General features: G+C 44.0%; 1 long non-coding RNA gene across 1 annotated transcript in view; it reads left to right on the top strand.

Annotated features, from left to right (window-relative positions):
- LOC128897340 (uncharacterized) overlaps positions 1 to 27,900 on the top strand; it is a 67,458-nt gene that overhangs the window by 12,314 nt on the left and 27,244 nt on the right. Inside the window, exon 2 of the long non-coding RNA XR_008462347.1 lies at positions 19,077 to 19,126. This is a non-coding gene — a long non-coding RNA (uncharacterized LOC128897340). The remainder of the gene's footprint in view (positions 1 to 19,076; positions 19,127 to 27,900) is intronic.

Below are 27,900 nucleotides of genomic sequence, written 5' to 3'. Positions count from 1 at the left end.
ACTAGTTTTCTTGCCTTTGTTTTTTCTCAGTGAGGTCAAAGGTTTCCTCTCTGTATAGAGAGAATCTGAAAGCCAGCATGAGGAAGAAGAAAAGTCACTACTCAAAATTATAGTGGTAGTAATGGGTTTCTAAAGAGATGACTATGAGTAAAGTCTGGTTTAAGTAAGGGTATGATTAAGTGAGGGAAAAGGAGGTGAGGTGGAGGCATTTCATTAAGATATGTCATAAAAATCTCTGAAATACCCCAGGTTATGTAGTAAGCAAAGCTGAGGCTGCAGTGAAAGGCACGAGGCTGACTAAGGTTGGTTCTAGCTGGTTGAATTTAAAGGTCCTGAAAGTATTTGTTTCATTTTTGTAAAGGCTGCCAGTAGGCTAAGATTTATAAATGAACCTTATTTAAAGAATGTAGGAGAGGTCAGACTGGTTCAGGCCAGGCATACCCCTGGCCCTTTTCCTTCTCTCCAGCAGCAGACACAAGCTGATTCTTACCCAAGTATGCCCTCAGAGAACAGCAGGACCAGGAGAAGCACCTTGGTTCCAGCACCCATCTTTGGCAGGGTTTCTGAGCTGGAGGGGGTTTGTCTAGTCAGTGACCTTTACTAGATCTCTCTTCTAAGGTCTTCTACCAGTCTCTCCTTAGATCCATCTGAACTTCCTTCATCCATGCCATCTTTAGGCAAAGAATGTCATGAGTATATTACCCATGAGCACATAAACCAATGTAATGTATAGTGTTATTTGCTTTGAACCTGCCTGGTGCCAGCTTCATCTAATGCATCCTAATTCTTTTATTAATAGAGAAGGTGAAAAGCTCATCCCTGCCCATCCTTTTCATGTGTGATTTTAAAGCATTTCTTGTTGTTTTGATGTAGCATTAGAGGGGTGCTGTAATTAAAGTCTCTGAAGAGGAGTCCACTGCCCCTGTGCTGGAAATCTATTTACTCTTAGCTCTGCCAATCAGCCACCAGTTTGCCTGCTCTCTGTGGCAGATGCTGAAGCTGCTATTGCACAGAAGTCCTTCCAAGATCCTGGGGAACTGGAAGCTTAGATGGGTACATTCTGAGAGAGTCATTCTTCCCCACTGTTAGGGAAGATACATTAGAGGAAAAGATGCAGTCATGCATATTGTGCTCTTTAAACCCTGCTGGTCTTGCTGCAAGTAGAATCTTAAAGCATAGTCAGGAGTGCAAAGGAAGAGAAGATAATGTGCCAATACACAGAAATCAGCCCCATTCTAAGAAAGCTACTTGCAAAGATCCCAAGGAACCAACACAAACTTTATCTTTGGGTTTATGCTTCAGTTTTTAGATAGAGTCCTTCAAGCTTCCCTTAAAGGAGAAGGGAATTGTTTCTAGAGTTTGGCAGTAGACCTAAAGTGGGCACAGTTAACATCATAATTAAAACAGCAGAAGCCTGTGAGAGTTTCCTGTTATTTCAGTAGAAGCTTCATAAGCCATGCAGTACACATCCATTTTCCCTGCTATGTGTTTTACAAGGCAGAGGAGTACTTTCCCAAGTAGACCAAAGAGCCAAGGCTCTATTGGTATAACATCATACAGATAGGTAAGCCAGTTCTCCATTCTTTGGTTAAAAAGATAAAGGCCTTTCAGAAACTTTTCACAAGTAAAGTATATTCTATCCCTGTGCAAAAGATGAACAGCTATGGCAGAAAAATGCACTTTACAATAAGGTAAACTCAAGTTAGTGTCAAAGCTATTAAGTGGCCTCCTACTATTGAAGTAGAAGATGTTACAGGAGACTGAGGATGCCAGGGCACTCATCAGAAAGTCTTTTCATTTAGGTCACTCTGGAGTGACTCTATTTGACACACACACAAGAAAGTCTGTACTACTTCAAAATAGTTTGTGCCAGCAGAGTTCACCCAGGCAACTCCCAGCCTGTCAGCTACAAGCACACCAGGTTTTGGCTGCAGGATCTGATTGTTATTTTGGAAGAGTATGTTTGGCTAAGCAGGTAAAGAGACTGCTCTGAAAGTTTCACAAAACACAAAGAAAGGTACAAAACCCCCCCCCCCCAAACCCATACAAACCCCAGGCTATTAAACAGGTAAACTGTTACTGTACTGTGTCCAGTTCTGGGCCCCTCAATTTAAGAAGGACATTTGAGACACTTGAAGGTGTCCAGAGAAGGGCAATGAGGCTGGGGAGGGGTCTGGAGCACAGCCCTGTGAGGAGAGGCTGAGGGGGCTGGGGTTGCTTAGCCTGGAGAAGAGGAGGCTCAGGGGAGACCTTCTTGCTCTCTACAACTCCCTGAAGGGAGGTTGTAGCCAGGTGGGAGTTGGTCTCTTCTCCCAGGCAACCAACACCAGGAGAAAGTTCCTCACAGTGATTTGCCATTGGGATGTGCTGCCCAGGGAGGTGGTGGAGTCCCCATCCCTGGAGGTGTTCAAGAGGGGATTGGACATGGCACTTGAAGCCATGGTTTAGTAGTCCTGAGGAGTTGGGTGCTAGGTTGGACTTGATCTCTGAGGTCTTTTCCAACCTTATTGATTCTATGATAAAAATATTTTTTCAGGAGCTCTCAGCATCTCTACTTAGAACAAGACACACATTCATGTCTGCTATGAACAAGCACATGTGCAGGAGTCCCTGTGTGAACAAGGTGCTCTAGGAGACAGGTCATTGCTGTTGGCTTTCTGCTATCATAGATATGCTGAAGGCTAGAAAGGCTCAGAGCTTCTGCCATTACCAGCTCTAACCCCAGAGGCTGCCTATTTCTGACTGGCTTAATTCAGAACCATATGTCATGTGGAAGATCCTGAAGATGGTCTTGGCCCTTACAAGCTTATTGACAAAGCATGTGATTAATAATCACATTGACTATTGGGACTTGTTGGGTAAGTCCCTGAAAAACAAACCCAAATGTACTTTTTGGTCATAGCAGAGGGTCCTGAATCTAAGATACTTCTATGGGGCACCTCCTGAGCATCACAGAGATTTTGAATCTGAGCAAACCCTTATCTCTGGGGGTCAGACCTGGCTGTCACCCAGACCCTTGGTACATTAAGGTATGAAGATGACACTGTTCTGAGTGTAGTTTGCTCAAAGTTTAATGAGGAGAGGGCTTCTTTGTGTACAGAAAGACATCTGATGCAGCAAGTACTGGATAGGTGCAAGGCTGTGGTTTCAGTCAGTTTTGTGCACAATAAAGGCACAGTACAGCAAGTTTTTGAGAGACTGTAAATACCATCATATTTTCACTGATCTCAAAAGATGACCTAAAAGCTGATTTAATTGACCTGTTACTGTCTAGGACCTCTCCTCTGGGAAGTAAGAAGCCCTTGATAATACACATAACAGCAAAACCACAATCAAGTGTTTCAAACCAAAGTTGCTGGTTATTGCTCTCTACGACTACTTGAAGGGAGGTTGTAGCCAGGTGGGGGTTGGTTTCTTAACTCCCAGGCAACCAGCACCAGAACAAGAGGACACAGTCTCAAGCTGTGCCAGGGGAGGTTTAGGCTGGATGTTAGGAAAAGGTTTTTCCCAGAAAGAGAGATTGGCCATTGGGATGTGCTGCCCAGGGAGGTGGTGGAGTCACCATCCCTGGAGGTGTTTAAGAAGAGACTGGATGAGGCACTTGGTGCCATGGTTTAGTTGATTAGATGGTGCTGGGTGATGGGTTGGACTTGATGATCTCCAAGGTCTTTTCCAACCTGGTTAATTCTATTCTGTAAGTCTGAGAACACTGATCATGTAGACTTAGACCTGTGTGAACTGAGTCAATCATCTGTTGTGTTTTGACACTTTAGCTCTTTATCTTTTGAGATAGGCTGTGGTGATGGCTACTTTTTCTGGGAGGAGATAGAGGGAACACAAACCCAACAGAATATTCTTGCTTGGTTCACAAGAAGGACTGAAGGGTAGCACTCAGTCCAGTGTTCCCATGAGAAATCTGATGCCTTAGGTAGGGCTACATGCAGCAGGGGAAAAAGCAGACATCTTGCAAGCTGGCAGTCAAAAATCCCTGAGGATTAGTAATTGGTTAGGAGATTATGGATTCTATTTAAGTCTGAATTTGAAACAGCAAATGAAAGTGCTGAGGCACTGATAGTTGACACTTGAACTGCTAGCCTCCTCACCCACTCTGTGAAGCTGCAGACACAGAAGGCTCTGTCACTGATTTGTAATGGCACGTTTGCTTCTGCAGCCAGTCATAGAAGGGAATCTATTTCTGGTGTTTATTGTTTCTAATAAGCTGGATAGCTTGTTAGAGAATAAGAGAGGAAAAAAGCCACAAGTCCAACAAGTCACTCAGAGCTATGTACACCACAGCACTAAAAATACAAAGGCCATCACTACTATTTGGGCTATAAATAAGGCACTCAACACAAAGCCAGTCACTATCAAGGTCCCTTGCAGGGAGTGTGCAAGTAATAAAATAGGTCTTTTCAGGCCCTGGACTTTAAAACATATGACTCAAAGACACACCATTTTGCTGATGAATCTTTTATCCCTTGCTACATGCATGGGCAGCAACTGGGGCTGGGAATCGTGCTCCTCTTGCCTCCATCAGTCTTCCCTGCCAATACAAGTGAACACTAGTAATTATGAGCTTCTGGGACATAAGCATTACAGCATTTAGGATGCTGAAGAAGAGACACTGTCTTCAATCATAACTATAGCTTTACTTGGGGAATTCCAAAATAAACTGACTTCTATTCAAGGGAAGTCTTCTCCCTCCCCTGGCCCTATGGTTCCTCTTGTCAAAGGGAAATGTTAATATGGGACATGCTGCTCCCTGAGGAACCACACTATGGAACATCTTAAACCCCAGTAACTTCTGACTCCTTTATTCATATATAAAAGATAAACATCTAGTAGGTTAGCTCAAACTGTATTTTGCTAATGATCATAAGGAGACTTAATTTACAGCATGAAATTAATTATACAAACATGGGCACTTTGCTGGGAGGCTGATTGCTGTAGGAGCTGCACTGGCCCTCTGAAGGCATGCAGGGAAACTAAATTTCTCTTCCTAAATCCCCTCTAGTTAAGTAAATATTCTCTTTAGTCAGCAAAAATTACCTTTAAACTGTTCAATAAAATATTAAAGGGGAAAGCTGAAAACATAGTTTGCATTTTATAACCTCAAGCTATTAATATGTGACTGTTCAGTTACAAAAATCATTAAAATAATCCACATGTTTAAAAGCAAGTTCTGACAAGCAAAACCAGACAGCCCCAGATTCCAGCTGTAAGCAGAAGGAGCCTTGCTAGTTTTCAGTTTTTCTCAATTTGTTCAATTCATAGTACCATAGAATCAGTCAGGGTTGGAAGGGACCACAAGGATCAGCTAGTTCCAACCCCCCTGCCATGGCCAGGGACACCCCACACTAGATCAGGCTGGCCAGAGCTTCATCCAGCCTGGGCTTAAACACCTCCAGGGACAGAGCCTCAACCACCTCCCCAGACAACCCATTCCAGGGCTTCACCATTCTCATGGGCAAGAACTTCCTCCTCACATCCAGCCTGAATCTCCCCACCTCCAGCTTCATTCCATTCCCCCTAGTCCTATCACTATCTGACATCCTGAGCAGTCCCTCCCCAGCCTTCTTGTAGCCCCCTTCAGATCCTGAAAGGCCACAATGAGGTCACCTGGGAGCCTTCTCTTCTCCAGACTGAAATTCATTAAGGCATCTCACTGTTTAGAAACATTATTCTCTCTTCTACAAAACATAGAATACATTGAATAAACCAGGTTGGAAGAGACCTTCAAGATCATGGCATCCAACCCACCAACCAATCCAACACCACCTAATCAACTGAACCATGGCACCAAGCACCCCCTCAAGTCTCCTCCTGAACACCTTTAATGATGGTGACTCCACCACCTCCTCAGGCAGCCCATTCCAATGGGCAATCACTCTCTCTGTATAGAACTTCTTCCTGACATCCAACCTAAACCTCCCCTGGCGCAGCCTGAGACATCTTGGATCATAAGCTACTTCTCTGACTTTCCTGAGTCACAGAAACCTTGCTTTCCCTTTCATCACACTTTTAAAGGCATTATTTTACCTCTATCCAGGAATTATGTTATCCCAGCCTTGTAAGAAAGTGTGAGTTAAACATTATAAAGTCATTTGCTAGATGTGTTCCCCCCAAAGCTTCTCTGACCTATACTGTTTTCCTTCTGTGTTACCTGTATTAATACAGAGGTGCAGTGGTATGTGATTCACATTCTTGAATACCTCTCCTGAAGCTGACAACAACCTTTGTCCAGACTGGCTTGTGTTATAAAGGCTTTAAAACTTTGGTGGTCCCTTTCCAAGTCAATTCTCAAATAACATAAGTAGATGTCTCCTCCTTGAAAAGAAACCACAAACACAAACCAAACAGGTAAATCTAGATCATCCAAGTGCAGTACTGAACAGGGGAGTTTTAACTGGAACCTCTAGGTTCTGTACCAACATAACAAGAGAGAGTGAACTACAAAATCAAGGGGCACTTGTTCTCTTACTTAGATTTTCCTCTCTAGGAGGTTAACTGAGCAAAAGCCACTTGGCTGTTCTGTACACTGCTCACATTTTAAAAACAGCTGCTTTTAATAATTGAAAGTTTTCTAACACAGTTTGAGGGGGGAAAGGTACAATAAAATGTCCATTTGCACCCTTTCACAGCCTTTCTTAGAACTGCCTACGTTGGAAGAGACCTTTGAGATCATCAAGTCCGACTGCTTGCCTAGAGCTCACAATCCCACTACTACTGACCCCATCGTCTTGCACCCCACCCCCCCTTTTTAGCACTGAAAAGATCCCCTCTCAGGTTGCTCTTCTCCAGGCTGAACAGCCCCAGGTTTCACAGCCTCTCCTCATAGGAGAGGTGTCTTCACAAAAGTGATTTAGATAAGGATAAAATCTACCAATACAGTATGCAACTCTCAGCAAAGGTACAGAAGTCAGTGGAGATTGTTAGCAAAATGTGAGGGGTAAATTTCTTCCAGGAATGACACAAGTAGTTGCCCTGTTTTGATAGGGATGAAGTGAAGGCTCCAATGTACAGAATCACAGAAAGGTAATTCCCTTCTAGCCCCCTTTTTCTGAGACTTGAACCTATGGCTGGAATCTTCTTAAACACCTCCCTGGGCAGCACATTCCAATGCTCAATCTCTCTTTCTTTGAAGAATTTCTTCCTAACATCCAGCCTAAACCTCCCCTGGCACAGCTTGAGACTGTGCCCTCTTGTTCTGGTGCTGGTTGCCTGGGAGAAGAGACCAACCCCCACCTGGCTACAACCTCCCTTCAGGGAGTTGTGGAGAGCAAGAAGGACTCCCCTGAGCCTCCTCTTGTCCAGGCTAAGCAACCCCAGCTCCCTCAGCCTCTCCTCACAGGGCTGTGCTCCAAACTCTTCCCCAGGTTTGTTGCCCTTCTCTGGACACCTTCCAGGAACTCAACATCTTTCCTAAACTATCTAATTTCATCTCCATATTACCAATTTGTTTTTGATTCAACTCTGGCTGATTCCAGAGACTCTGCATTTGGCCATAGGAAGATCAGAGAAGTTCTGCCTTTTATTGAGACCCACTGAAGTGCAGAACACCACCACGCAACACAGTCCCAGATGCTGTGTGCAGAGCTGCAAACTCCCTCCTTGAAAGCTACCTTAGAATAGAATAGAATATACTAAACTAGGTTGGAAGAGACCCTCAAGATCATCAAGTCCAACCTATCATCCAACACCACCTAATCAACTAAACCATGCAACCATGCACCCTATCAAGTCTCCTCCTGAACACCTCCAGGGATGGTGACTCCACCACCTCCCCGGGCAGCACATTCCAATGGCCAATCTCTCTCTCTGTGTAGAACTTCTTCCTAACCTCCAGCCTAAACCTCCCCTGGTGCAGCCTGAGACTGTGTCCTCTTGTTCTGGTGCTGGTTGCCTGGGAGAAGAGACCAACCTCAGCCTGTCTACAACCTCCTTTCAGGTAGTTGTAGAGAGCAATAAGGTCACCCCTGAGCCTCCTCTTCTCCAGGCTAAGCAACCCCAGCTCCCTCAGCCTCTCCTCACAGGGCTGTGTTCCAAGCCCCTCACCAACTTTGTTGCCCTTCTCTGCACACGCTCCAGCAAGTCAACCTCCTTCCTAAACTGAGGAGCCCAGAACTGGACACAGTTCTTGTTGCAGACCCAATAGAAGAAAAAACATTAAAAGAAAAACACATTAAGACTTCCAATTATTGTTTCATCTGAACATGGAAGTCCTTAAGCAGCTGACAGTAATAAACAGTTTTCTCATTGTCCTTCAAACTGAAGGAACAGACACACCAGCCAGAACTGTGATTAGACTGAAATCACTCAGTATCTGACTAGGCAAATGATATTCATTCCTTCAGTATCCTTGCTCTGTTAGGTATTTTATGCTCTAACAAAAGCATGTACACAAATAATTCACATGATAATCAAGGCCATGAATGTTGGCAACGTGACCCAAGTATATTCTTTAATGTTGTTTCTGAGTACAGGGAAATAAAATACTCTGAGGTTTGGAGCACAAATACCAGTGATACTTTCTAATGTCACTAACTAATTTCACTTTAGGGCTCCATTACCACAGCATAGATACTAGGTTTCATTTTTATTACTGATAGGCTTTACTTATCACAGTAAAAACAGACTGTTAACCACAGAAAGTGAAATTCATCATCAAAGTTCTGGTTTTATTTAGGAATCAGCCTTTTTCAGCTTCTCTGTCAAAGTCGCTTAGCTGCATGTGACTTTAAAGGAACTGTGTGTGTGTGTTTTGAATGCAGAATGTTTCCCTGTAATCTCAAAGTTAGTTTTTCCTCAAAGGGCCAGGAGGATGAGCAGAAGCCTGGAGCACCTCTCCTATGAGGGCAGGCTGAAAGAGTTGGGGCTGTTCAGTCTGGAGAAGAGAAGGCTCCCAGGTGACCTCATTGTGGCCTTCCAGGATCTGAAGGGGGCTTACAAGAAGGCTGGGGAGGGACTGCTCAGGTAGTGATAGGACTGGGGGGAATGGAATGAAGCTGGAGGTGGGGAGATTCAGGCTGGAGGTGAGGAGGAAGTTCTTCCCCAGGAGAGTGGTGAAGCCCTGGAATGGGTTGTCCACGGAGGTGGTTGGGGCCCTGTCCCTGGAGGTGTTTAAGCCCAGGCTGGATGAGGCTCTGGCCAGGCTGATCTAGTGTGAGATGTCCCTGCCTATGGCAGGGGGGGTTGGAACTAGATGATCCTTGTGGTCCCTTCCAACCATGACTGATACTATGAATCTCTACAAAGCTGTACATACCTGAAGAGCATGTGCTAGATAGAATTATAAGCCAAGGAAAAAGGGTATTGAGAGTGCTGAGACCAGCTTCTCACCCAGGAGGATCAAGCAGTGTAAGCAGGGTAAAAGCACTACTTGAATGAACAGGCAATGTGCCTTTTGCTCAGTGATGATCTGTAAACAAAAACCATATGAACTTAAAAATCAGCAAAACCTGCTTTTTTACAGAAAAGAGATGAATTTCAAGAACACATCTACTGACAAATAGATGCCCACATTTTTGATAATTTATCATGACTACAGAACAGAATAGAATTGACCAGGTTGGGAAAGACCTTCGAGATCATCAAGTCCAACCTATCACCCAGCACCATCTAATCAACTAAACCATGGCACCAAGTGCCTCATCCAGTTTCTTCTTAAAGACCTCCCTGGGCAGCACATTCCAATGGCCAATCTCTCTTGCTGGGAAGAACTTCTTCCTAACATCCAGCCTAAACCTCCCCTGGCACAGCTTGAGACTCTGTCCTCTTGTTCTGGTGCTGGTTCCCTGGCAGAAGAGACCAGCCCCCAGCTGCCTACAACCTCCCTTCAGGGAGTTGTAGAGAGCAAGAAGGTCTCCCCTGAGTCTCCTCTTCTCCAGGCTAAGCAACCCCAGCTCCCTCAGCCTCTCCTCACAGGGCTGTGCTCCAAACCCCTCACCAACTTTGTTGCCCTTCTCTGGACACCTTCCAGCAAGTCAACCTCCTTCTTAAACTGAGGGGCCCAGAACTGGACACAGGACTCAAGGTGTGGCCTAACCAGTGCAGTGTACAGGGGCACAATGACCTCCCTGCTCCTGGTGGCCACACTGTTCCTGATGCAGGCCAGGATGCCATTGGCCTTCCTGGCTGCCTGGGCACACTGCTGGCTCATGTTCAGCCTACCATCAGCCAGTACCCCCAGGTCCCTTTCTGCCTGGCTGCTCTCCAGCCACTCTGCCCCCAGCCTGTAGCACTGCCTGGGGTTGCTGTGGCCAATGTGCAGAACCCGGCACTTGGATGTGTTCAGTCTCATGCCGCTGGACTCTGCCCATCTGCCCAGCCTGTTGAGTTTCTTTTTGATACAACCATTAGTTTGTGGTAAATGTATGCCATGTTCTGTGTTGCTTTCAGTTGAGTTTTGTCTGAATACAGCAGAAATATTCTGGACCAAGAAAAGTAAAACAGAGGCTATAAAATAATAACAGATCAAAGAAGTGCTGTAAAGGCTGCAGTGGCTGTCTGTCTCTCCTCACATTTCTTTCCAGATGCCTGCCTTGAGAGAATCCAGCCTCTACTTCTTTTTTTTTTCTTTAGTTAGAGATAGCTTATTCCAGGAATCTCCAAATCATTTCTTTGGAAAGAAGGGGGCGGGGGGGAAGTTATAATCTGGGCAGTGGTTTATGACATCTAGCCCAGATTTTCTGCTTCTTTGCTCTACCCCCGCTTGCACAGAGGATGGAACTGCACTACAGTCACATATCAAAGTTCTCCTAAGAAGTGGTTTCTCCATTTGGGTTGTGCTTTTTAATATTCATATAGTTTATTCATAGGGTGCTTTCATGATGAATTTCTGAAATTTAGTAGCTCTTCTTTGTAACCTAGTTAATCTATCCATCTGCAAAACACCCAAATCCCATGGCATCTAGGTGCACTCTCAGTATGCTAAGGAAATAGGCTTAAGGGCTCCTAAGCACTCCTCAGAACCACCCATTCCCCTTCTCTGGGAAAGCTTTTACTATACATCTACTCTTCAGCCAAAACTCTGATGTAGTCATCTCCTCCTCCTTACATTACTCCAACTTAGCTTCCAGCAGCTCCTAAAAACTATGTCCCCCCACTTTCCTGGGAAATGTGGAGAGGGGGAATAGAATAGAATAGAATAGAATAGAATAGAATAGAATAGAATAGAATAGAATAGAATAGAATAGAATAGAATAGAATAGAATAGAATAGAATAGAATAGGAATAGATTAGAATAGAATAGAATAGAATAGACCAAACCAGACCAGACCAGACCAGGTTGGAAGAGACCTTCAAGATCATCGTGTCCAACCCATCAACCAATCCAACACCACCTAAACAACTAACCCATGGCACCAAGCACCCCATCAAGTCTCCTCCTGAACACCTCCACTGATGGTGACTCCACCACCTCCCCAGGCAGCCCATTCCAATGGGCAATCACTCTCTCTGTATAGACCTTCTTCCTAACATCCAGCCTAAACCTCCCCTGGTGCAGTCTGAGACTGTGTCCTCTTGTTCTGGTGCTGGCTGCCTGGGAGAAGAGACCAACCTCTGCCTGTCTACAACCTCTCTTCAGGTAGTTGTAGAGAGCAACATGGTCACCCCTGAGTCTCCTCCTCTCCAGGCTAAATGTGGAAAGGTAACCCTCCTGAAGTGATTATCAAGCATGAGTGATGGGCACAGAATGTGTTCACAGTGAAGAGAGAGGCAGTTTATGAAACTGCCCTAGCAGACAGCTGCACCTGCATTATCTGCCATGACACTTCTCAGAATCTCTCTTCATGAGATGCCTTAAAATTCCCTTTTTTCCTCAAAATAAGGAACTACCAGTTGTGGTGGTTTGGAATACGTAATGTATGCAGGGAGAAGTGGACAACTTCAAATGTTTTTGTTTAGTGGCTCCATGTACTTTTCTAAAACTATGCTCCAGGGCATCATAGGATTATAATTTCATATAATGCATTTGCACTTCAAAATTACAAAGCCATTATAAGAAAGAGCCTTCTTTTTTTCCACAGCTAGCCATGTAATGCACGTGACAGATTTGCTTTACGCTCCTCTCCGTTTCTGTCTGTGTAATTCTACTCACTTCTATGCTTCATTCAGATTTCATTGCTTTTCTAATGCACTTTCTGTTATCCATAAGAATGTAGTGCTATTAATGTCAGGGATGTAACTCTACTGAAACCAGAGCAAGCCAAAGGGTACAGAACTGTACATTCACAGAACAGAAGCATAGAATCAACGAGGTTAGGAAAGGCCTCAGAGATCATCAAGTCCAACCTAGCACCCAGCTCCTCATGACTACTAAACCATGGCTTCAAGAGCCATGTCCAATCCCTTTTTGAACACCTCCAGGGACGATGACTCCACCACCTCCCTGGGCAGCACATTCCAATAGCTAACAGCTCTCTCTGGGAAGAACTTTCTCCTCACATCCAGCCTAAACTTCCCCTGGTGCAGCTTGAGACTCTGTCCTCTTGTTGTGGTGCTGGTTGCCTGGGAGAAGAGACCAACCCCCACCTTGGCTACCTCATGCTACCTCCAGTGGGCTCACCAGGGGTACATAGTCCAGACTCTCTCACATTTTCAGATGCTTTTCTGTATTTTCAATTACCAGTTTTCTTTGCCATCTCTTCAACTGGCTTTCCACGTAAATTATCTGATTTGCAGACAGTGGTCTCAGATTTCCTTTTATTCAGTTTTACTCTATTGGAAACAAACAGAAAAATGAAAAGTTGAAGGAATTGGAAAATTTAAACCAAAAACCCACCCAGCTTTCTGGTGTTTCTTTAAAAGTTCCTCATTTTCAAATGATATTAACAAAGCTCTTCTAAGCGGACAGCTAGGCCTTCTCAGACAGCATCTCACGGCCTCAGCTTTCTTTCCACTGTGTCTTTGCATGATGGCAAGCTTCAAAGTTCCCATTTCCAGCTCTGTTTTCTTTTTGCCTACTTCATAGTTCACTAAATGTTTATTAACCATGGAATCTTGCTCCTATTCTATTGCAGTGCTATCCTGAATCACTTCCTGCTATTGCTCTTCAGACTCTTTTCATTTCTGTCAATGATTTACACAGTATCATAGAATCACTCAGGGTTGGAAGGGACCACAAAGATCAGCTAGTTCCAACCCCCCTGCCATGGCCAGGGACACCCTACACTAGATCAGCCTGGCCAGAGCCTCAGCCAGCCTGGGCTTAAAACACTTCCAGGGACGGGGCCTCAACCACCTCCCTGGACAACCCATTCCAGGGCTTCACCACTCTCATGGGGAAGAACTTCCTCCTCACCTCCAGCCTCAATCTCCCCACCTCCAGCTTCATTCCATTCCCCCTAGTCCTATCACTACCTGAGATCCTGAGCAGTCCCTCCCCAGCCTTCTTGTAGCCCCCTTCAGATCCTGGAAGGCCACAATGAGGTCACCTGGGAGCCTTCTCTTCTCCAGACTGAACAGCCCCAACTCCTTCAGTCTGTCCTCACAGGAGAGGTGCTCCAGCCCTCTGCTCATCCTTGTGGCCCTTATGTGACCTTTTTCTGGTTGCTTTATTAAACCTGACATATACATTCATAAGGTCTTCATTTTAGATCTGGTTGGTTGGGGTTTGTTTCCTGATCACTCTCAGACCCAGGACTGAATTAACCCTTATTACTTCTTCCAGTTGTTTTAAGCACTATGTGAAAATATTCTCCTGCCCTCTATTTTGAAACATTTCTTGCATGTAACTCAAATTCCTCCTTTACAGCATTTCACACATTATTTTTTCTAATACATAGCAAGATATGCATGTATAATACACATATAATACCTGTGTCTATACATCATAAGCAGAGAGGTCCTTGTAATCCCAGAGAAAGTCAAATGAAACAAACCTTCAGCACACTCTTCATGGATTTGCCATTGTCCACTTCCATTTGAGAAATTACTTCTGTGTCTGACAGCCATGTGAGCTCCAGCATCTGCAAGCAGGGTGGCTGCTTCATAAATTATACTTCACTCACCATAGCTTCCTTATGCAGTAACAGATAGTTCTATTCTACTTATGTCTTAGCCAGACTTGTCTGTAATGTGATCAAGGGAGGTTTAGGCTGGATGTTAGGAAGAAGTTATTCACATCAAGAGAGATTGGCCATTGGGATGTGCTGCCCAGGGAGGTGGTGGAATCACCATCACTGGAGGTGTTTAGGAGGAGACTGGATGGGGTGCTTGGTGCCATGGTTTAGTTGATTAGATGGTGTTGGATGATAGGTTGGACACCATGATCTCAAAGGTCTTTTCCAACCTGGTTAATTCTATTCTACTCTATTCAAAGAACATTTCATGTCACACAGAGTGGTACTGCACCTCTCAAGACCTAAGTTGTGTTCATGAGCACAAAGGCTTAGCGTTTCATGACTGTTTCCTGCAGGACTCAATAGATGAAGTATGCTTAATGCATCTCAGTGCAGCAATAGCCACTCAATTTTATTCTCCTTTTACAAATGTTTCTCTATGGTTACACTTAATCATTTGCTGAAAAATCTTTCCTGCTTTAATAAGTCTTTCCAGCCACACTTCCCTCACTGTTCTTCATTCTTTGAAACAATAGACATTTTAACCAGTTGTTTTAACTGAGACATCAGCAGACAAAAATTACACATGAAAAATATGTAGATAAACTTGAGTGTAAAAATAGTTTTCTCTTCAAAGTACAACTCTAAATTTTAGTGTAATAGCATCAATAAGGTTGGAAAAGACCTCAGAGATCATCAAGTCCAACCTAGCACCCAACAACTCATCACTAACTAAACCATGGTGCCAAGTGCCACATCCAATCCTTTTTTGAACACCTCCAGGGATGGTGACTCCACCACCTCCCTGGGCAGCACATTCCAATGGCCAATTACTCTTTCTGGGAAGAACTTTCTCCTCACCTTCAGCCTAAACTTCCCCTGGCACAGCTTGAGACTGTGTCCTCTTGTTCTGGTGCTGGGTGCCTGGGAGAAGAGACCAACCCCCACCTGGCTACAACCTCCCTTCAGGGAGTTGTAGAGAGCAAGGTCTCCCCTGAGCCTCCTCTTCTCCAGGCTAAGCAACCCCAGCTCCCTCAGCCTCTCCTCACAGGGCTGTGCTCCAGACCCCTCCCCAGCCTCGTTGCCCTTCTCTGGACACCTTCAGGTGTCTCAATATCCTACTTAAATTGAGGGGCCCAGAACTGGACACAGGACTCAAGGTGTGCCCTAACTAGCAGTACTACTATTAAGCCTATAGTTTTATAACTTACCAAGTGACATCAGCACAGCACTCTCAAAACTACTTTTCTACAACTAATATTAATACAAGTCAGTTTGACTGTACTCCTTCTAACAATAATATCCCATTGTTAGACTTGTATTGTTTCTCATAATGAGCAAGTCCCTATTCCATAACTACTCTACTGCAAAACAAACACAAGCATTAATAAGGGATCTGTGTTGCATTATACAGTTAATAGAATGGACAAATCTTCAGTAAGCAGTGGTGACTTAACTTCATTCATGGCAATTTATACCTTTTGAGGATATATCCCAGAAAATCCTAATAGATTTTATACAGGTTTTAATATTCATTCTTTCTTTTTCTATGGATGATTATCATGTGGTTCATTTTTACTAAGGAAGTTGCAGTTGCTTCACTCTATCAAAAAACCTAAGGCTGCTAGTGCACAACATGAAGACTCATCATCAGTGTAACGGTTTCAGAGATTCCAAACTTACTCTGCTTTCTAATCCTTGCCTGTAATGTCATCCTCATGCTCCATAACTGAATCTGGCAAAGAATCAGAGAATCAGTAAGGTTGGAAAAGACCTCGGAGATCATCAAGTCCAACCTAGCACCCAACACCTCATGACTACTAAACCATGGCTTCAAGAACCACATCCAATCCCTTTTTGAACACCTCCAGGGATGGGGACTCCACCACCTCCCTGGGCAGCACATTCCAATGGCTAACAGCTCTCTCTGGGAAGAACTTTCTCCTCACCTCCAGCCTAAACTTCCCCTGGTGCAACTTGAGACTGTGTCCTCTTGTTCTGGTGATGGTTGCCTGGGAGAAGAGACCAACCCCCTCCTGGCTACAACCTCCCTTCAGGGAGTTGGAGAGAGCAAGAAGGTCTCCCCTGAGCCTCCTCTTCTCCAGGCTAAGCAACCCCAGCTCCCTCAGCCTCTCCTTCTAGGGCTGTGCTCAAGGCCTCTCCCCATCCTTGCTGCCCTTCTCTGGACACATTCAAGTGTCTCAATGTCCTTCTTAAACTGAGGGGCCCAGAGCTGGACACAGTACTCAAGGTGTGGCCTAAGCAGTGCTGAGCACAGGGGCACAATGACTTCCCTGTTGAACCAAAAGAGTTGGGAGAGTCCAGTGCAGAAAGGAACAGGCAACTTAGGTTAATAAATGGAACAAAGAAAAGGAGAAGACAGCAAGCTCAAGAGAAAGAGATCTTTAATAGGTATAAATCAGGCAAGTATTACCACAGGGAGGAAGAAAATAATTGTACCTTTTAATAAATCAGACTTTGCCAACACACACTTTCTGCAAGTGAGCCATGTAGGACTCTGTTTTAAAAATAAAGACTGGTGCTGTATTTTGTTGAATTTCCATAACTTTAATATGGGTTTTATATGCTTCACATCTGCTTTTACATTTCTACAAACATCTTTAAATTACAAGTACATTAGGAAAGCAGCACATTTTATATGAAGACAGAAGAAAAATACTTCCTGCCTATTCAAAGCCATGACAAATTCATGAGTGCCACATTCTTCTTCTTCTGTGTCTTTGCTACTGTACTGTCTCTCACAGAAAACACCGGTGTTAGCATCAAAGGAAAGGGTCAGCAATCTTCCACGTCAGCACAATAATCTCAACAAGGAAGGGTGGTCAGAGAGGTAGCAAGCATAAAAGCTGCAGAAGAGATGGTAGCTAAGAAGAGTCAGGAAAAAGAAGGAAAAAAAAACCCACAACACAACAACAATAACAAAAAGGAGGGGAAGGTAAGATCAAAAGGGACAGGAAAAGGCAAAATACCCAGGAAACAGCAGCAGTAACAGTTGTGCTTATGCAGTTTAGAAGCAGTACAAGAACACTGGCAGAAAGGCTGAGGAGTGAGGGAACCATTCTTTAAAAGAAAGAGGCCTGCAGAAATGGCATCAGATGGTGTCAAATGCTCAGTTATTCCTCTCTTAAGGTGACAGGCCACTCAGCTTTTAGCTTGAGCTAGTCAGTTCAAAGCAGGACTGACTCATCCCATCCTGAGGTGTGAATCTTGGGCTCTGAATCACATATTTGAAACATAATTAGTTTTGTGAAATTCACTAGGCATTTTTGAACCTAGCAGCATAGCTTTAAGATGAGTGCTTAAGGATTGGGATTAAAATAATATGAGAACAGGCATATTTCTCCAGGTGGTGGAGTCACCATCCCTGGAGGTGTCCAAGAACGCACTGGACGTGGCACTTGGTGCCATGGTCTAGTCATGAGGTCTGTGGTGACAGGTTGGACTCGATGATCTTTGAGGTCTCTTCCAACCTTGGTGATACTGTGAAAGATATTTTCAACTTCCTTTACTTTGAACAAAGAAAATTCACTCATGACTTTCATCTGCACAGAACAGCTACCATGTTTGTGCTGCACAATATTTCTTCATTACTGAACATTACTTGTGTTCACTATACTGAGCACTAAAATTCAGTCTGACCCAAATAAAATGAAGTTTTCCTTTTCTATTAGGACTAATTATGCACTATGGGGCTTTATCTGCTGTAAGTAAAAATCAGAGCTTGGTATCACTGGGATTCTATATTTGCAACATTAAGACTGGTTCAGGAAATATCACATTTAACTGAAACTTAAAATGGCATTGCTGATATTTCAGTATTTGTAACTAAATAAAGCAAACACTATTTTTGGGGGAAAAAAAAGCTGAGATCCTCTGCCATGGTCATGAACACTTATATTAACAGTTACTTTAAATAACTATCATTACATACAGAGTCATGGGTGAAGGGCTGATTTTAAAGCTGGTATATAGCCCAGTCTCTGTGCAGGAAGCTTCAGTGTAGAGCAGGGTGAAGCCTCTTCATACCCCCTTCAATGGCTTCCCAGTCCAGACACAAACCCAAGACTGCTCTTACAGAACTGCAGTACCAAAGCACAAATAACCAAAGAGGATGGCAAAGGGAGCTCTCCTCCTGGCCACTGCTCTGGGGGCTGGAATATGGGGTTGTTGTGGCCAATGTGCAGAACCTGGCACTTGGATGTGTTCAATCTCCTGCCCTTGGACTCTGCCCATCTGTCCAGCCTGTCGAGGTCCCTCTGCAGAGCCCCCCTACCTTCTAACAGATCAACACCTGCTCCCAACTTCCTTTTAGAATGAACACAGAGTACAGCTATGCCTGTTTCTCAGTATCCATATCTTCACTGAAAGGCCTTACAAAGTGCTGCCCAGCGATGGGTACCCTGCAGGGGAGAGGGAACCCTCTCACACAGTAATTTCTAGTGCAAGCCTGACGCAGACCTTTCTCTTTCTATCAGTAGAAATTAATACACTGCCTTCCAAAGAGTACATGTTATCACCTCAAAGTGATTTGTGAATTGGTACTGTGAGACCTCTCCCTGCTCCACCCATTTTTACTCCTCCTGTCCCCAGTCTGGAGCTATTTTGGAAGGGGTGCTTCTCTGCTGTACAGCAGCTCAGGGCTGAGTTACACTGAAGTGTTGCCCAGGCAGACAGCTGAGGCGTTTTACACTTACCACCAAGTGAATGCAAGAAAATGTGAGTTCCCTATCACTGTGCTTAAAAATAAGCAAGTTTTCTAGCATGGTAATTCATGAAGGCCAGTTATAGTCATTATATAAATATTAGTTAATTGCTTGGTTGAAAAGTGTGCAGCTTCCCTAAACAGTTACTTGGCTACATTACCATATATGCTCATTGGAAGCATGCAGTTATTCAGCATATAAATGAACAAATAACTGAGGTAAACTTTTCTCCACCCCCCCTCCCCCCCAGTTTCCTAACCTATTTTATTCTGATTTTATTCTGTTACAGCTTATGGATGTAATCCATGCACTGAAGTCTAACCTGTAATGAAAGCCAATGTAAGTAACCCGTTGTTCTACAGCTACATTTGGTTAGGAATGAATTAATTTTGCCTGTGGAATAATGATTAATTAGGAGTTTTGATTTTCATTGTCAGCATTATGATTAGGTTTGCACACAAATTTTGCCACTCCTAAGTGTTTCTGCCTGCGTTTGTCCTGCCTCAAATACTAGTGACTGATATTAACAGAAATATATACCAAAATCATAGAATCATAGTATCAGTCAGGGTTGGAAGGGACCACAAGGATCATCTAGTTCCAACCCCCCTGCCATGGGCAGGGACACCCCACACTAGATCAGGCTGCCCAGAGCCTCAGCCAGCCTGGGCTTAAACACCTCCAGGGATGGGACCGCAACCACCTCCCTGGACAACCCATTCCAGGGCTTCACCACTCTCCTGGGCAAGAACTTCCTCCTCACCTCCAGCCTCAATCTCCCCACCTCCAGCTTCATTCCATTCCCCCTAGTCCTATCACTACCTGAGATCCTGAGCAGTCCCTCCCCAGCCTTCTTGTAGCCCCCTTCAGATCCTGGAAGGCCACAATGAGGTCACCTGGGAGCCTTCTCTTCTCCAGACTGAACAGCCCCTACTCCCTCAGTCTGTCCTCACAGGAGAGGTGCTCCAGCCCTCTGCTCATCCTTGTGGCCCTTCTCTGGACCCCTTCCAGCACCTCCAGATCCCTCTTGGAATAGGGGCTCCAGAACTGGCCTTGATATTTTTTGATGTCTAAATGTGTTTCTTCTAAGAGCTACCTTAGGAAGACACAACACTTGGGCAGTCATCATTTCTAGTAGGATAATGCATTTTTGTGATTCAAGTTGGTTCTGAAAGTCAATTTAAAGCCTTCACAGCAGACCTGTGATAAACTAAAAATGTACAGAGAGTACAGCTCAGCACAGCAGTTACTCAGAAAGCTGTTTTCTATGAAAGCATAAAGCATAGTAGGTCTGAGCACTACATACAAAACATTAGGGTAAATACTTACCTGACTCCTCTCTTTTCACCCTATCATTTCTCCTGTGCTCATTACATCCTTCTGTAAAGGAAAATCATTTCCTTCTCTCCATTTCATTTCCTTCCTTTCACATTTGCTTTTTCCTATTCAGCTGAAGAGTTTCTGAAACTCCAGAGTTTCAAAGGGCTGTGGAGTGAAATACCAAGTCCTGAAAGCTTTTAGCTTGGCTTTCTTTTAGGAAAAGACTGGATGAGGCTCTTGGTGCCATGGTTGAGTTGTTTAGATGGTGTTGGGTGACAGGTTGGACTTGATGATCTCTGAGGTCTTTTCCAACCTGGTTAATTCTGTTCTATTCTATCTTAAAAAGTCACAATTCATCATGTGGGGACAAAAAATCATGGTTCTAAGGAGTAATAGATGAAGAGAGCACAAAGAACAAAAGAATTCATCTGTGTCAGCAGATTTCAAATGATGGGACATATGCCAGGCAGAGAAGACACAAACTCTGTATGGGAAAGAATTACTGTTTTGCTCTCAGTACTTCTACAGCAGCTCCTTCAAGTCCCTTTTTACTCAGCACGAGTGAGACTGCATCTCAAATACCGTGTTCAGTTTTGGGCTCCTCACTACAAGAAAGACACTGAGGTGCTGGAATGCATCCAAAGAAAGTAATGAAGCTGGTGAAGGTTCTAAAGAACAAGTCTCATAAGGAGCAGCTGAGGAAGCTAGGACTGTTTAGCCTAGAAAAGGCTGAGGGGACAGCTTCTTGATCACTACAACTACCTGAAAGGAGGCTGAAAGCAAGGTGAGAGTTAGTCTCTTTTCCCAAGTAACAAGGACAAGAAGAAACAGCTTCAAGGAATTCCAGGAGAGGTCTAGTTTGGATAACAGGAAAAAATTCTTTACCCAAAGGTTTGTCAAGCCTTGGCACACGCTGCCCAGGGGGTTTAAAAGACACACAGATATGAGGTGTGGAGTAGTGATGGACTTGGCATTGTCAGGTTTATGGTTGGACTCAGTGATCCTAAGGGGCTTTTCCAACCTTCAACAATTCTGTGATTCTCTTCTATGACCCACTTGTCTGCTTGCATTTGCAGTGCAAAACACTGTAAGCAGCAGGCAGAAGAAAGTAAAGTGAGATAGAAGATGGCAAAGATTTGTGGGCCTATTTGTATCTTTCTGTGTAAGTGTTCCTGGAGCGAGTGGCACAGTAGGTTTTTCACTGACAAGGGGAAGTGCAAGGACTGCAGAAACTGGAGCTCCAGAAGACATGGGGAAGGGTGTAGCTAAGGCGAATCTGGAGGGAGCTAGGTTCAGATGCAGCCATGTTTTGTGGTAAAATGACTTCCAACTGGCACAAATGTATTTATCCAACTGTAATTTCCCTTTTACAGACACCCTGTTCTGATCCCTATTCCAAATTCTTCACATGCCTTCATCTCCAGTCCTTACCCATACAAACCATCACTTCTTTTGCATGCACATGCCTTGCCTAGATTCATGAGTCTCTTCCAACCTGGTTTATTCTAAGTCTTTCTTTAGATGAATCCCTCTCTCCTGTCCCTCACAGATGATACCAGGAAAGAACCTCTTTCCATAGACAGCAGAAGTCACTCTCTCCTCCCTTACCCATTCCTTTCTGATAAAGCCAAAGATTCTCCTCAATCTCATCTTCTGCTTGTAGCTTAAGCCTCTCAGCAAGTCTTTGCTGAGTTTTTCCTGGTCTTGTCCTTCAGAATCATGTACATTTTCAACAGATATTCAGCAAGATGATATAAAAACATGCACAACCCCCCTCATTTTCCATTTAGTTCTGTTTCATTTCCATATATTTTTCTGTTCCATATCCCCTACATGAGTATGGGATATGGAACAGAAAAAGGTTACCAAGAGCATGCTTGCCTGCCAACTTTCTGTAGTTCCTTTTAAAACACTCTTGTCAGCAAGATTTGTTTCCAGTATTTTGTTTAGATTTCATAAAAGTTGAAGTCCATACATTACACAAAATAGGAAAATTTACTATAATAATTACTAGAATAGTTCTACATTACTATATAGTAATCACTATATCCTGTGTATGTATATACTTAGTATATATAGAATAGAATAGAATTAACCAGGTTGGAAAAGACCTTTGAGATCATCGAGTCCAACTTATCACCCAACACCATCTAATCAACTAAACCATGGCACCAAGTGCCTCATCCAGACTCTTCTAAAACACTTCTAGTGATGGTGACCTCCCTGGGCAGCACATCCCAATGGCCAATAACTCTTTCTGGGAAGAACTTCTTCCTAACATCCAGCCTAAGCCTCCCCTGGCACAGTTTGAGACTGTGCCCTCTTGTTTTGGTGCTGCTTGCCTGGGAGAAAAGACCAACCTCTGCCTGTCTACAGCCTCCCTTAAGGTAGTTGTAGAGAGCAGTAAGGTCACCCCTGAGCCTCCTCTTCTCCAGGCTAAGCAACCCCAGCTCCCTCAGCCTCTCCTCACAGGGCTTGTGCTTGAGACCTCTTCCCCAGCCTCACTGCCCTTCTCTGGACACCTTCCAGCAACTCAACACCTTTCCTAAACTGAGAGGCCCAGAACTGGACTCAAGGTGCGGCCTAACCAGTGCTGAGTACAGGGCAGAATGACCTCCCTACTCCTGCTGGCCACACTGTTCCTGATACTGGCCAGGATGCCATTGGCCTTCTTGGCCACCTGGCTGTAATTTTAGATTAGACAACAGATTCCTTCAGGCTAAATATATTTGCACCATTTGAGGAAGCCTTATCATTTCTCCACCAGCATATTCCTAACACAAAGCTGTGAAGTACATTGGAAAAGACAACCCCTCCACAAATTCCTTAGGGATGTGTTTATATACTACTCAGGACAATGGGATGTAACCTATGTTAAGGGCAACTAAAAGCACTGATAATACAAATATGTTATGATTCTGGAAGTTTCTCAGCTGGAAAAAATAAATAAGAAGAGACTTGATATAAGGTCATTAGCAAGAGAACAAGAGTTATCACAGTTATCACAGTATAACCAAGGCTGGAAGAGACCCCAAGGATCATCAAGTCCAACCTGTCCCAACAGACCTCACAACTAGACCATGGCACCAAGTACCATGTCCAATCTCCCCTTGAACACCTTCAGGGACAGTGACTCCACCACCTCCCTGGGCAGAAACTGCACATTAGGGGGAAAAAAGTCATTAAAAGGGTGGTCAAAGATTGGTACAGGCTGCCCAGGGAGGTGGTTGAGGTACCCTCCCTGGATGTGTTTGATGTTTAGATGTGGTGCTTGGGGATATGGTTTAGGGGTGAACTCTGCAGAGTACGGTTAAAGGTTGGACTTGATGATCCCAAGGGTCTTTTCCAACCTGAATGATTCTGTGAAGGGCAAAGATTTTTACCATGTAAAATTACCACTGAAGGAGCTAACATAAATGAAAACAAGTTGGTCAAACAGAATTGAAAGCACTTTTTTTAAGTAGTGAATAAATTCCCACTAAGATATCCTAACACTAGTAAGGAAAGCTTACATCTGTTAATCATGAGAGAACAGAAATTGTTTAAATCTGGGTTTGTGGCAATGAGAAACCAGGCAGTAACTCAAAGACAGAGATGCATTTTACCTAGTGGAGTTGACAAGTTTAATCTTTTTTTGATGAGGACTTGAAAATTTGTTCTCAGAAAAAGTCATGAGTATGGGTGAAAAGCAGAGGTAGCAAAGACTTCCAGTGACACTCACAGACAAAGCAATGATTAAGAACCCCAGAATTCTGTTATGGGGGAGGGCATGCCCAGGGAGGTGGTGGAGTCACCATCACTGGAAGTGTTTAGGAAGAGCCTGGATGAGGCACTTGGTGCCATGGTTTAGTTGATGAGATGGTGTTGGGTGATAGGTTGGGCTTAATGATCTCAAAGGTCTTTTCCAACCTGGCTAATTCTATTCCATAAGATGGTGGGAGACAGAAGGGTAAATGCTACAAGTCTGCTCTTCCTGGCTCCTTTCTTCAAGCCTCTCCCTATTGCTTCTGGTGGAAAGGAAGGCAATTTCTCTAAAGCTGAGGATGTGGGGAGTGCCCTCTACCATTTCATATACTCCAGAACAGTGGTTTCCCTATTTTTAGAACAACAGATCATTATCAGCCCTAGCCATTTTTCAACAATCACCATATCCTTCCCTCCCCCCCAGCATTTGATCAAACTTTTAACTGGAAACACTATTTAAAACACTGTTAACTAAGGGTTTAGCTAAACAGCTCTTCGACTTACCATAACCTTGTAGTCCACGAGGGGTTTGTGGGCCACAGCTTGGAAACCACTCCAGCTGTTTCAAAGGAGCAATGACATCTTTTAGTCCATCCCTCCCTCCAGTCCTTCAGCTTGCTGTGTAAAACATTTCTGCTGCTTTATCTGATTCACTCCAGGATTCATTTTAGGGCCTGCTACTGTTTTTAGCTTCCTGGAGCAGCAGCAAACTGGCATTCCCCATTGCCGACAGGTTTGCAAACAACAGAAGTAAAACTCATCTGCCCAGTGACAATCCTGCTACTTAGGAGATAAGGGAATAAACAGAAGCAGATGATAACCCTGCAAATTTAGGAAGATGGGACCTTTTTACATTTGATTAATGCTTGCAATTTTATCATCTCTCAATGAGGACTACAAGCTTTATTTAAAGAACAGCTCTATTTCTGCACACGTTGCATTTTGGCCACAGCTGGTTCAAGATAAGTGAAGTTTTCAAGACCAGCAAACAGCTGGCTTTTGTGCACTTGAGAAGATGCATCCATAAAACTCTGGCAGATAAAGCTGGTGTTAAGCATCCTTTTGCCTTCTTAAAGATTACTGAAATTGAAAACAACGACCACAGGCCCCTTGTTCTTCTATCATGAGCAGCAGGGTGTTACAGTCCCCTGCTAAACACTTCCATGTATTCATAGTATTAGAGACCTTTCTCACATTACTGGCTAGGCCACAGCTTGAGTCCTGTGTCCAGTTCTGTGCCTCTCGATTTAAGAAGGATATTGAAACACTTGAGTGTGTCCAGAGAAGGGCAATGAGGCTGGGGAGAGGTCTGGAGCACAGCCCTGTGAGGAGAGGCTGAGGGAGCTGGGGTTGCTTAGCCTGGAGAAGAGGAGGCTCAGGGGAGACCTTCTTGCTCTCTACAACTCCCTGAAGGGAGGTTGTAGCCAGGTGGGGGTTGGTCTCTTCTCCCAGGTAACCAGCACCAGAACAAGAGGACACAGTCTCAAGCTGCACCAGGGGAGGTTTAGGCTGGATGTTAGGAAGAAGGTCTTCACAGAAAGAGAGATTGGCCACTGGAATGTGCTGCCCAGGGAGGTGGTGGAGTCACCATCCCTGGAGGTGTTCAAGAGGGGATTGGATGTGGCACTTGAAGCCAGGGTTTAGTTAGTCCTGAGGTGTTGGGTGCTAGGTTGGACTTGCTGATCTCTGAGGTGTTTTCCAGCCTTATTGATTTTATGACTCTACCTATTCCTCAGTCAACATTCTTCCAAACTGTGCCATCTTGATCCATTTACTGTTTCTGCAGCACAGCCTCTTACTCATCCTTCCCTGTATTTTATACAGCTTTCATCAATGCTCAAAATTGAACAGCATGTCAATACCACTTCTGTTTGAAATACCACATTGCCACTTTTTGCTTGCATCAAATCCATACAGGATGATTTTAGATAATTAGCAGGAGCTGCTAAAACCCCATGCCAACAGCAGTAAGATGACTTGAGAGTCCTGGCTTCTCACAGCAGCAAGGGATTACCTATCAGTTTAACAACGTGCTGCCCTTGTGACAGGCAGGAACCCCAGGATCAAAACCTACACTTCAAACTTGTTAGGCCTGTGAAACCCTGAGAAATAGGGAGGCACAAATCTCCTATTCAACTTGCAGTCCCTGCTGTGGTTAGTAAGAACAGCCACAAGTCTTTACCTTCCTGAGTGGCAGGACGTGTCACAGCCTGCTGAGCTCACAGTTTACAGGGTGATGGCTGCTGTAATCCAACAGCCACTGCCTCACTCTGCTGACAGATATGGCTGAGCAGAAGGGTCAGTGGTATCTGACCTCTGTGAAAGCCGTGGCTTCTGGATGACTACAGGCCCTGTTGTGAGATCTTTCCACAACTCTTCAGGGTCAACAGCAGGTCTGACTACAACTGGGTATTTCCCTTTCATCATCTTCAATCTTTATCACTGTACTTTTTCAGACTATTGAGGAGCAGGTGAACCAGCAAAGGTGTCAGTAGAAATCTTTGTGAGGTGGTGGTGGTGTTGTTAAAACTTCCTATTAGCTGCTATAGTGTTCCTTACCTTGTAAGCCTTTACTAACCCACAAAGAATTTAAAGTAGCTCAGTACTTTATTTTGTTAACAGTCTTTGGTTATGGAGCTCTTTAATAACTTTCAGGTCACCCTTCCATATGTATCTGTTGACTCCTTCAAATAACTAAGATAAAACTACCTTGTACAAAAGGAAAGCTGATGGTTGCCTATTACACCTATCCCTGTTCCTATTAATTATACCCTTTATCACGTTCACTGGTATTTTGTCTGTCATGGTAGTCAGACTTATTAGTCCATTAGCCCACAATCAGCCCTAGAGGCCTTTTTAAAACTCATGCCACATTTGTTACTTCCCATTCCTCTCTTATCAAGGCTAATTTAAGTGCTGGATGATACAGTTTATGGTTGACCAATTTCATTTCTGCTTTTCTCTAAGCCTACTGAATGACCAACATGCTCTCTGGCGACCTGGCAATGTTTAGTCAATCAATTCATTAAGAAAATCTTAAAAGAAAGAGTAAAAAAAAACTATTTTAAACTTGAAATGTTCCCTTTAAAGAATAAACTTTAGGGCTCTCCCTGATCTCCTTGTAATAAACTTTGCCAATGCAAAGAGTCCATTTGTTTCTTCCTGCAATAGCTTTAAGAGTTCCCTTTGTCTGCAGTTATCTGTTGAACTCACCTCCCTACAAGCAAAATTTACACTTGGGGGGAAAAAAAACAGGGGTTTGGCTTTTAGATTTTAGCCTGTTGCATTTTAAGATCTTTTTGTTCTGCCTTACAAGAGGTTTACATTTATCCTGCCAGGATTGTGCTCTTTTCTGCTGTGCTTTCTTGGAATCCGCGTTTCCCCCCAAAACTTCTTGTGGGCTCATCTAGACTAATCAACTCATCCCCTCTTCCAGATCCCCTGGCTGGTTTGCTCAAAAAGCAGTTCTTGATGATACCTAAAACACAGCCTGTGCATGATGACTTAGTGTGGCCTAATGTTAAGTTTATCCAGTCTATATATAGAGAACCCTTACAAGCAAGCTTTTGGGTTGTACAGCCTCTTCAGTCTCCCACAGTATTTCACACTCACTGCCTCCCTCCCATAGAGCTCTTACTAGACTTCTCCTGTTCAGATACAGAACCATTTGTAGTTGTTTAGTGGTTCATTCTGATGAAATTAACATATCTGACTATATTTGCTTGGGTATATCCAATGCCATTTGTCTGCATAGTCCAATCTACTGGGTCTGTATCAGCTAGGCACTGCACATTCTATCCTGGCTGTATAACCTATACAGTGATATTTCAGTGTCCCTTTGAAAAAAAGGAACAGGACACATGCAGACTACACACAGATCCACTTCCTGAAAGAGGGTGACATACCTGGAAGTTCTTATGGAATTCATGCTTACTTCTCTTCTGAAAAATCATTACCTGCAATGCACAAGGAAAATGGAGCACTACAAGACAGCAGTGTACCAAGATAACAAATCAAACCTAGTACCAGCAGAGACCAAATGATACTTG

This window comes from Dryobates pubescens, chromosome 7 (genome assembly GCF_014839835.1).
Source record: "Dryobates pubescens isolate bDryPub1 chromosome 7, bDryPub1.pri, whole genome shotgun sequence".
Classification (NCBI taxonomy): Eukaryota; Metazoa; Chordata; class Aves; order Piciformes; family Picidae; genus Dryobates; species Dryobates pubescens.
The sequence above is the reverse complement of the archived record's forward strand: the minus strand, read 5'-3'. Positions and strand labels throughout refer to the sequence as shown.